This window comes from Equus asinus, unplaced genomic scaffold, assembly GCF_041296235.1.
Source record: "Equus asinus isolate D_3611 breed Donkey unplaced genomic scaffold, EquAss-T2T_v2 contig_311, whole genome shotgun sequence".
Classification (NCBI taxonomy): Eukaryota; Metazoa; Chordata; class Mammalia; order Perissodactyla; family Equidae; genus Equus; species Equus asinus.
The window spans coordinates 1-10,000 of NW_027224974.1; the positions used below are offsets into that span (position 1 = coordinate 1).

The 10,000-nt window shown below is 59.0% G+C and overlaps 1 long non-coding RNA gene across 1 annotated transcript; it reads left to right on the top strand.

Moving 5' to 3' along the window:
* Window positions 1-1,920: 1,920 nt before the first annotated feature.
* LOC139043642 (uncharacterized) lies at window positions 1,921-6,723 on the top strand. The gene is made up of 3 exons (XR_011500721.1): window positions 1,921-2,056; window positions 3,963-4,363; window positions 6,236-6,723. It is a non-coding gene; the product is annotated as an uncharacterized lncRNA (long non-coding RNA).
* The last annotated feature ends 3,277 nt before the right edge of the window (window positions 6,724-10,000 follow it).

The window sequence follows — 10,000 nt, forward strand, 5'->3', positions numbered from 1 at the left end:
ATACCGGAACAGGATCAAACTGCTAGTCAGGTCGCGGAGAAGCCAAGTCAGTCACTCACGCCTCACTGGTGGTGAAGGGAAACGGTATGGCCTCTGTGAAAAAGGGCGTGGCGGGTTCCAAAACTGACACGCCGCGGAAACAACCACCGAAAGTGGCAACCTACATAAGCCTTTGGTGTATCTTGCCTCCTAAGAGCGTCTGTATGTAGCTGAGCCTTGGGTCGTTAAGGCTTCCACAGTGATCTGTGGTGGGTGGGTGGGGGGGGGGGGGGGGCCTTGGGCCTTGGGGGTCTCCGCTGGACCTCCAGGAAGTCAGCTTTTGTGGAGTCCCGTGAGTCCTTCAGGGAGGGAGGCATCCAACCCGAGGGTGGTCTGGAGGGCACCACTCCCACCACTCCCGGGGGCTGGGGCGGGGGGCGGGGTGGGGGGCTGCGGCCACGTTCCTGTTCATTCACACAGAATCCGGGGCATGAATGTTCTTAGCAGCTCTGTTCCACACAGCCCCACACTGGAAACCACACAGACGTCCTGCGAGTCCCATCCCTTGCTCATGTCGCCGGGGCTCCGGAGGAGGGCCACTCTGTAAAAGCGGCCGCCAGATGGCGCCCAACGACCGGCGCGGAGGGGTCAGCGGGGAGGGAACCGGGTCACCAGCCAGCGAGAGTGCACAGCCTGAGCCCACCGCCGGGTCAGGTCTCTCTCTGTCTCTGTCTCTGTCTCTGTCTCTGTCTCTCTCTGTCTCTGTCTCTGTCTCTGTCTCTCTCTGTCTCTCTCTCTCTCTCTCTTTCTCTCTGGGCCCGCTTGGGCGGGCGGGAGGTCACCACGTGAGGCCCCAGGGTGTCCACCTCGGAGCTCCCAGGCAGCACAGGGCAACCCTGGGCGCAGAAGGAGGTGTTGGAAAATCGGCGGGGAGGGGGGTGGGGTGGGTGGGCTTGCCAGGAAGGGGACAGACTCCCCACGTGACTTCTGGGCCGGGCCGGGCGCGGGGCTGCCGCTGGCTGACGCGGACCAGAGGTGGAAAAGTCCCCGGAGATGCCACGGGGCAGGCCGGGGCTGCCGGCCCCGCTTCCCGGAGCGGCCCGAGCACTTCCCGGGCTCCCGGGAGGACTTAGAAAATCACGGCGGGGTGGGGGGTGGGGGTCGCTGTCAAACCGAAACCATGCACGTCATCAGAGAAGGACCGTGACGACGGAGGAATTGTCCGCAGTCTGTCAGGAATTGTGTGCAGCCTGTCACTTCCGGCCCAGAGGGTCTCTCTAAGGCAGACGGACAGACAGAGCCCACAAGTCGTAGAGGAAAGGACCGAGCCGCTTGGCGCGGAAAAGTTTACAACACAAAACAGGTCTCCCTCCGCACGGGCCACAGCAAAGCCCAAAGACGACACACGGGGGGAGCATGGGTGCAGATGCACGTGTGGTGATAAGAATATGGATTTCAGCAGGGCTTCCCGTCCTCATCAACAAGCAGAAGCACCCAAATGGTGGGGGTTGGGGCAGAGACCTCACAGCCATTCCCTCCACAAATCGAGTTCCCCGCGGACATCCTCACAGCGCCGTGCTGTGAGTGTGTGTGGGTGTTTAAAATGGAGTAAATGTGGACGTGGAACTGCTCCGTGAAACCAAAATAACAACAGTCGTAGATCTTCTTGGTCATTTAGAAAATTCTTTTTTTTTTTTTTTCCCAGCGGTGCACGTATTTCCTTCCAAAAAAGAAGAACGGGAAAGGAGATGTTAAAGGCAAGCAGAGAGAGGAAAACTGTTGCAAAACAAAAGCTGAGCTCCCGTCCGAGGGAGGCCTCCTCCATTGGAGGCCTAGGAAAATCATTCTGACAAAATGGAGGATCTCTGTCTTTGTGTCGATTCCCTCAGAGGTCAAGAGAACCTTTTCCAATGTCTTTATCAGGAGGAGACTAGAAGTTAGAGAAAAGTATCCTTTCGGGAGTGAGAAAAACAAATTCTGATTTTGCATCAGCTTCCCTCCGATCTTGAAACTCATTGACTTGATTCCATTCTGTCGACGGAAATAATCCGGAACCAATCTATCCGTGAAAATCGGGGTGCGTTTATTCTGAGCTAAAATGTGAGGACTGTGGCCCGGGGCCTTTCTTCCCGAAGGAAGAGAGGGTGCCCGGGGAAGTGGGGTGTACAGAGTGCTTCTAGACCCCCAGAGAGGACGTTTACATAGGATCGAAAGGTCCCTTGGATGATAGTCGCGAGACTGCTCTGTCGGCACAGCGATCGACAGACACTGCTGGGTGGCAGGTCTGTTGTCTGGGCCTGGGTGGTCACAGGGGAGCCGGATGGTCAAAGTGTGAGCGCAACCATCCGCTCCTAGCCTAAGGAAAGGATGCCTCTCCTTAAGGAAAGGCCTCGAGCACGGGGAAGCTGCTCCTTTCCCTTAAGGGCATTGGTTCTTGCCGTAGGAAATGTGTAAAGCGGATCTAGGATGCGATGCTGTGCTCGACGGCCACGTCAGGCCCTTTTCGAAAAACACTGTCAGGCCGAATTAGGCCGACACCCAATGGCTTCCTCATAGACTCCCATAGATCCTATCGCTCGCCATTTCTATCTGTCCACTCGTTCCAATTTTAGGCCACTTGACCACGAACAGGCCTTTTTCTCAGATTATTTTCCCCATGAAACTTTGATCACCTTTTCACAGACAAAACGATCTTTACTTTTTAGGCCCTCTTGCCTGAAGGCAGCCATCTCACTTTCCTTGAACACAAAGATGTTTCCCATATTCACTTTTAGTGGCTTTTTGTTTTGTTTTGTTTTGTTTTGTTTTGAGGACGATGAGCCCTGAGCTAACTGCTGCCAATCCTCCTCTTTTTGCCGAGGAAGGCTGGCCCTGAGCTAACCTCCGTGCCCATCTTCCTCTATTTCATATGTGGGACGCCTACCACCACGTGGCTCGCCCAGCGGTGCCACGTCCACCCCCGGGATCCGAACTGGCAAACCCCGGGCCGGCGAAGCGGAACAGGCACACTTAACCAGCGCGCCACCGGGCCGGCCTAGTGGCTTTCATCGCATTTGTTAAGTAGATTTTTTAACCCTCACGAACCTTAATTTTGGTGAAAACTAAGAAGCCAGCAATTAGGAACTGTCCTTCCCATGAGCATTCCGTCGCTTGGCCAATTTCTAAACACTTGGCCACTTTTAGAAACATGGGATTTCATAGGTTTATCTTTTCCTTCGCTTTATTTGATTTCATCTCACTTTAGTTTTTGGGTGAGGAAGATCGGCCCTCACAGAGCTAACGCCTGTTGCCAATCTTCCGTTTCTGTTTTTTTTTCCCCCCTCCCGATTTTTCTCCCCCAATCCCCCCCATGACATAGTTGTCTATCTTAGTTGAGGGCCCTTCCAGTTGTGGCATGTGGGACGCCGCCTCCACACGGCCCGACGAGCGGTGCCGTGTCCGTGCCGTGCCCGGGATCTGAACCGGCAAAACCCTGGGCCGCCGAAGGGGAGCTTGTGAACTTAACCACTCGGCCACGGGGCCGCCCCCGTCCGTGGACTTTTTTATCACCTGATTTCACCTCGCAAAACTTCAAAGCTTCAAGTTATCAGAGAGGTTTGGGAAGTTGTTTTTATTTATTTAATTAATTTATTTTTCGAGGAAGACGAGCCCCGAGCTGACACCTGCTGCCAATTCTCCTCTTTTTGCCCCGGGAGAGTGGTCCCGAGCTAACATCCGTGCCCATCCCCCTCCCCTTGATAGGCGGGACGCTGACCACAGCGTGGCTCGCCAAGCGGCGCCACGTCCGCACCCCGGATCCGAACCTGCGAACCCCTGGCTGACAAAACGGAACGTGCGAACTTAACCGCTGTGCCGCCGGGCTGGCCCTTCGGGAAGTTATTTTCAGGACACGGGCCATAAACTAGAATCACCGCTACAGGTTTATCGGAGCGACATCAGCGTTCGTGGTGGATTGAGTCGTCCCCTCTGTCTCTCCCCTCCAGGGCACAACCAAAGGGACGTCTATCGACCCACCCACCAAGGATTCCCCCCCCTCCCCCCGCACGGCACAGCAGGATGCCTGAGAGATCCACGCAGCCCTACAGCGGCAAGTCACATTCGCACAGTCAAAATTCAATGGCAGAGACAAAACGTTAAGGTCAGTGAGAGGGAAGAGAATAACCGGCCCAGGAGCAACGGTGTGAAGAACACGGAGAAGACGGGTCCTAGACGCCGGGGTCCCCGGAGCAGCGATTTCATCAGAGGCCCGCAAACGTCCACGATCTCCACACCACGTTTATGGCCGACTGCGTGCGTGGGTCCTTTGGAATCGACCAGGCTACCGTCCGGGCCACTTTGGGACATCGTGTCCAGCTGCCCCGAGCGGTGGAGCTGTCGTTCAAGTGTAAGATGGGGCCCGTCCGGGGAGAGAATGGGGACGGGGAAAGGGAGGCCGCGGGAAGTCACAGAGTCTGAGGTGTTCGGGGGAGACTGACTCTTCTGAAGTGGAGGTGGTAGAAGGAGAGCAGCAGGATTTTTGGATTTTTGTTCCCTCTGTTAGGTATCTGGGTCCGGAGGAGAGTGGGGCGGGGGGGGGGGGGCGGGTGGTGGTGGTGGTGGTGGGTGTGAGGCTGAGGCGGGGCTGGTGTTTCCTTTCCGAGTCAGGTGGAAGAGCTCCTCCAGTGGAGGTTTTTAGACAAGGGGTCTGGTCTGGCAGGATGGGAGGTTGCGGGTTGAGCCACAGGGGAATCTGTCGTAGCTCAGACTCGGGCCTTTGAAGAAATAGACAGAGAGAGGAGTTTTGCTCTGTCTGTCACCGCAGCCGGCACCTCAGGAGCAACAACAGGAGGCTTCCCGAATGAGTGAAGGGGCAGGAGCCAGCGTGCCCCGTGCCTCTCTCAGCCCTGCGCCGGCAGGGAAGGAAGCAGGCAGGCAGGCCTCAGGGCTACTCCCGTCCTACTGCCCGGTGGTCCCTGTCCCGGCCCCGCCCCCACTCTCCCCCTGACCCTCACCGCTCCCCAGCCCTCTTCTCAGCCAGAGAGGCGATGGGGGGGGGGCGGTGCGGTCCCAGAACAAGTTTCCTCTCATCCGCCATCATCTTGCCACCCTGACGACTTGGCCTGAGATCCGGCCTAGGCTGTACCCTGAGATCCGGCCTAGGCTGTACCCGTGTGTGGTTTTCCTGTGGACAAGGGGGCCGGTTCACCATTTCGGAAGAAACCCCTAGCCTTCCACTGCCGAGTCGCCAGCCTGGGAGGGGGGAGGGGGGAGGGGGGAGGGGAGGTCAGGCCCATTCATTCCGATGGGCCTGGCGTCAGGGCTTCATTCAAGTGCAGGAAGCTCTCTCCCATGGCCTCGGGCTTTTTTCCATTGAACGGCTTTCTTCAATTCCCCCACCCTTAGGCCGCAGTCCACCAAGGGCCGGGAGGCAGGGAGGGAAGATGTTGGGGCAGGGTGGCTGTCTGAGAAACTCGCCTCATCTGGGGCAGAAAGAGTGCCCCCCTCCTTTCTCTAACCCTACTAGACTGCTTGAGGATCACGGACGGTTTGGCTCATCGATGAGCCCTGCGTTATGGGCCCGGCAAGCAAACTCCTAACGGGCAACCCGCCGCTCTAGGCGTGTGTGGGTTTTTTGATCTTTCACCTTCAAGTTCGCACGACATCGGTCCGTGTCCCCCGCCCCGGCTTCCCATGGGAAATCCTCCGTCTCTTTCCACAGACTCACTGGCGACTTCACACAGTGCCTGCCTCCTCCTCCTTAGGAAGGAAGGAAGGAAGGAAGGAAGGAAGGAAGGAAGGAAGGAAGGAAGGAAGGGAGGGAGGGAGGGGCTGACCCCGTGGCCGAGCGGTTGAGTTTGCACGCTCCGCTTCAGCGGCCCGGGGCTTGGAAGGTTCGGATCCTGGGCTCGGACACGGCACCGCTCATCAAACCACGCTGAGGTGGCGTCCCACACGGCAGAACCAGAGGGACCCTCAAAGAGAATATAGAACTAGGTACTGGGGTGCTCTGGGGAGAAGAAGAAGAAGGAGGAGGAATAAAAAGAAAAGAAAAGATTGGCAATGAGCTCGGGTGCCAGTCTTTAAAAAAAAAAAAAAAAAGAGGAAGAAAGATGGACAAACAGGAACGAATCCCACTGACGGCACCTCCAAATGGTGGGGGGCAGGGGGGTGGGGGGGGTGGGGAGTGGCATCATCGGGCCAAGGGTGACTCTAAGCGTGATCCCGCGGTTGTGTTATTTGACATTTTATCGAATCGATTTATTATTTTATTTTTGAGGAAGATGAGCCCTGAGCGAACATCTGCCACCAATCCTCCTCTGTCGGCCGAGGAAGACTGGCCCTGAGCTGACATCCGTGCCCATCCCCCTCTACTTTCCAGGTGGGACGCCTGCCACAGCGTGGCTCGCCAAGCGGTGCCGGGTCCTGCGCCCGGGATCCGGACCGGCGAACCCGGGGCCGGCGGAGCAGAACGTGCGAACTTCACCGCCGCGCCACCGGGCCGGCCCCCGGAGTTGTTTTGAAAATCCAGTAAGGGGCTGGCCCCGTGGCCGAGTGGTTAAGTTCGCGCGCTCCGCTGCAGGCAGCCCAGTGTTTCATCGGTTCGTTCGGATCCCGGGCGCGGACACGGCACTGCTCATCAAACCACGCTGAGGCGGCGTCCCACATACCACCGCTAGAAGGACCCACCGCGAAGAACACACAACTACGTACCGGGGGGCTTTGGGGAGAAAAAGGAAAGACAAAAAATAAAATCTTCCAAACTCCAATAAAACTTTGAGTGAAGACGACGAGGAGGATGCGAAACGTATCTCACGCCTCCGAGCCGAGCCGTCCGTTTAGGTTTAGGAAGGGGGACGAGGACCCTTTGTAAGCGACATCCCTTTTTAAGCACCATTCTAAACCACAGAACAGAACTCCCTCTCCTCGACCCGGAGCGAGGAGGTTCCTGGGTGTGTCAGAGAGGGTCACGTCCTCTGCAGCACGAACGAACCGCCAGGGTTCGGCCACGGGAAAGAATTTCTTCCTCTCCAGGGGGACTAAAAGTCACCGACGGCAGCGGGCGTAGGTGCTATCCTTCCCGTCCAGGAAAGGCAGGGAGAACTTCAGCCGTGAAGAGAAGGAGGTCTTCCTCACTCCCCGTTTTGGGAGGGCCCCTTTGGCAGGGGAGTTTTGTCTCCTGATTTCAAGTCAGGAAGAAAAGGGAGAGAGAGAGAGAGAGAGAGTGTGTGTCCTTCTCGTGCCAGGTCGGTCTGAGGGGGACCTCCTCTGGTTTCCTCCCTTCCCAGGGAACGCCGTTCGCTCCTTCTTCTAGAAAAAGCTCCCAAAGCACCACCGCCCAGGATGGTCGACCTACGCCCATCGTCCCTCCTTTCCCAATCATTTCTACCGCGACAGAGGGACAGAGGCCCCTGCCCCATCCCCATCCCCACCCCCACCCCCATCGCCTGCCTCCTTGATGGCCAAAGGAGCTGCCTCTGAGAATGGAACGGGGCTTGGAAACCTTCTAGAGGGGTGACTCTCACCTGCCTGCCTGCTGGGAAAAGCACCACGCTGTCCATCGGACTGCTCTTTTGGGCAAACGTAGGCGTGCCACATAGCGATCGACAGCTATGGCGGGGGGGGGGGGGGCGGGGTGGCGTGGTGGTGCCCAGGATCCACGACACGTGACGGCTGCGGAGCACGACAGCCCTAAGACCTTGAGGGAGACGGGGTGGCGCGTGAATCCTTTCGGAACGAGAACGACAGGAAACGCTGACGGGGACGTGTTCTCCTCTCGAGAACACACCAACGCCTCGCACGGTGTCTGACCCGGGGTGCCTCTGACTTTTGTCATCAGAGACGATCCTCTCGACCGCCCCTCACGCTTTGGGGAAAAGGGGAGAGGGACTCGGTAGCACGGGAAAAGCCATCCATCCGCCCTTCCTTTCCGTCTTCACGGCTCCTTCTCGTGGAAAACGAGGAAGCCGTCCAGAGGAACGGAACACTGACCCGGGCCAAAGCGTGGCCCAGCCTGAGCCTCCAAAACCTTCTGCTAAGTGAGAGGTGCCAGACATCCAAGGCGACCTACGTTGCGATTCCACACAGAGGAGAGAGCTAGAACGGTCCAACCCTAGAGGGCGACAGCAGATGGCGGCGGCGGCGGCGGCGGCGGCAGCGGTGGTGGTGATCGTGGTGGGGCAGATCCGGGAGTGGGGCCGTTTTTTCTTTCGGGGGGAGGGGATGGAAACGGAAACCTTCTGGAAATAGATAGCCATGACGGATGCGCCACCTTGGGGAGAGAGACTCCCGAAGGCCACTGGCTTGTGCCCCGTGGAAAGGATGGATTCGGTGGGATGGGAATTCTACCTCCGTGTAGAGCGTGTGGTAAACCACGAGGTAGGTGGGTGGGTGGCCTCCCTGCCTCGCCTCCACCTAGACGTCCACACACAGAGACCGACGAGGGAGGGAGGGAGGGAGGGAGGGAGGGAGGGAGGGAGGGAGAGAGACAAGACTGACAGAGGCCGAGGCCGAGGCCGAGGCAGTGAGCGAGTAAGTGATCGACCCTGGCCATAGGGATTCCTCAGAGGGCGTCTCTTGGCTCCCCAAACGAAGAATGTGTGTGGAGATCGAGAAAGATCACCGACCTAGGAGAACCAGCAAGACTTCCTCACCCGCCAGAGAGCCGCTGGGCCCCTGCCGTCCCTGCCACCGCCACCCCTACCCCTCGCCTTTGGCAGCGACGCCAACGAAAGGCAGGCAGACGAGTGGGAGAGTCGTGTGGTGGTGTCCCCCAAGGAAGGTGGGTCCATGCCGACGAGCGGTCGTCGGCGTGTGGAAAAGCCAGAGGCGGGCTGACTAGAAGGAGGGCGTCCTGGAGGAAGGGGCCAGGGTGTGAGGGAGAGAGGCCTGTTCCTCTTCCCCTGTCGGTCCCAAGTCAGGGGCCCAAAGGAGGAAAGCTGTCCGTTCCTTTCCGACTCGGACGGTTCGGGCGGAACCGACCGATCCCCGCGGCGGCGCAGTCGGGGCTTTCTGGACCAGAACCCCTCTCTCTGTCGCCTTTCGACCACACGCACGCTTTAGAGGCCAAGGGAAAATGGATCGGGTCTCTCTGTCTCTCTCCCTAGAAAACAAGGGGCCGGGGGCCGAGCCCGTGGACGAACGGTCAAGTAGCGCCCCCCACCCCGGCCCCCGGCTTCGACGGCCCAGGTTTTCACCGGTTCGGATCCTGGGCGCAGCCCCAGACCCAGCATCGCCCTTCAAGCCACGCCGAGGCGGCGTCCCACATAGCAGAAACGCGAAAGACCTACCACTGGAACCTACAACTATGGACGGGACGGGACGGGACGGGGCGGGGCGGGGCGGGGCGGGGCGGGGGTGGGGGGGGCGGCTTTGGGGAGCAGGAAGAAAGAAAAAATAAAAGAAACACAAGGACGGTCATCGCGATAGTTCTTTCCACTTCCATCCATATGTTAACAGGACCCAAGTTTCCCGACCTCCATTTGGATGTATGTTAACTAAATGGAGAAGCTATTCAAAGGACTCCTCTAAAGAAGTCCACGTTCTTCTTTCTAAATGATAATGAAAATCATTGTCACCACCGCTCTTCCGACCCTCCATGTCCAGACGGCCTCCCGCCCCTCCCCATCCCCAACTCCCGCCCCGCCCCGCGCCGACCCCCGACCCCGGCATTCTCCACGCCCACCTTTCCCTCTCCACTCCTACCCCCCCCCGTCCCCCGCCGCCCGGGACACCGCACCCCGCGCCCCCCCCCCCCCCCAATCCAGGCCGGGCCACCTGGTCGACCTCCTCGAACACTATATAAGAGGATGCCGGGCAGCAGGTGGCGCCCGACAAGCGGCCTCCTCACCGGCCGGACGGATCAGCCTCGCGGGGGCGGGCGATGGGGAGGCGTTCGTCCAGGTCAGGTCAGGTCGGGGGAGGGAGGATGGCGCGCCGGCCGGCCTGGTGCGTGGCCTGGTCCCGATCCACCCCGCGTCTCGTTTCTCGGGCCGGGACGAGTACAGGCGGGGAGGCCGACTCGGTCACGGAAAGCGGCCTTGGG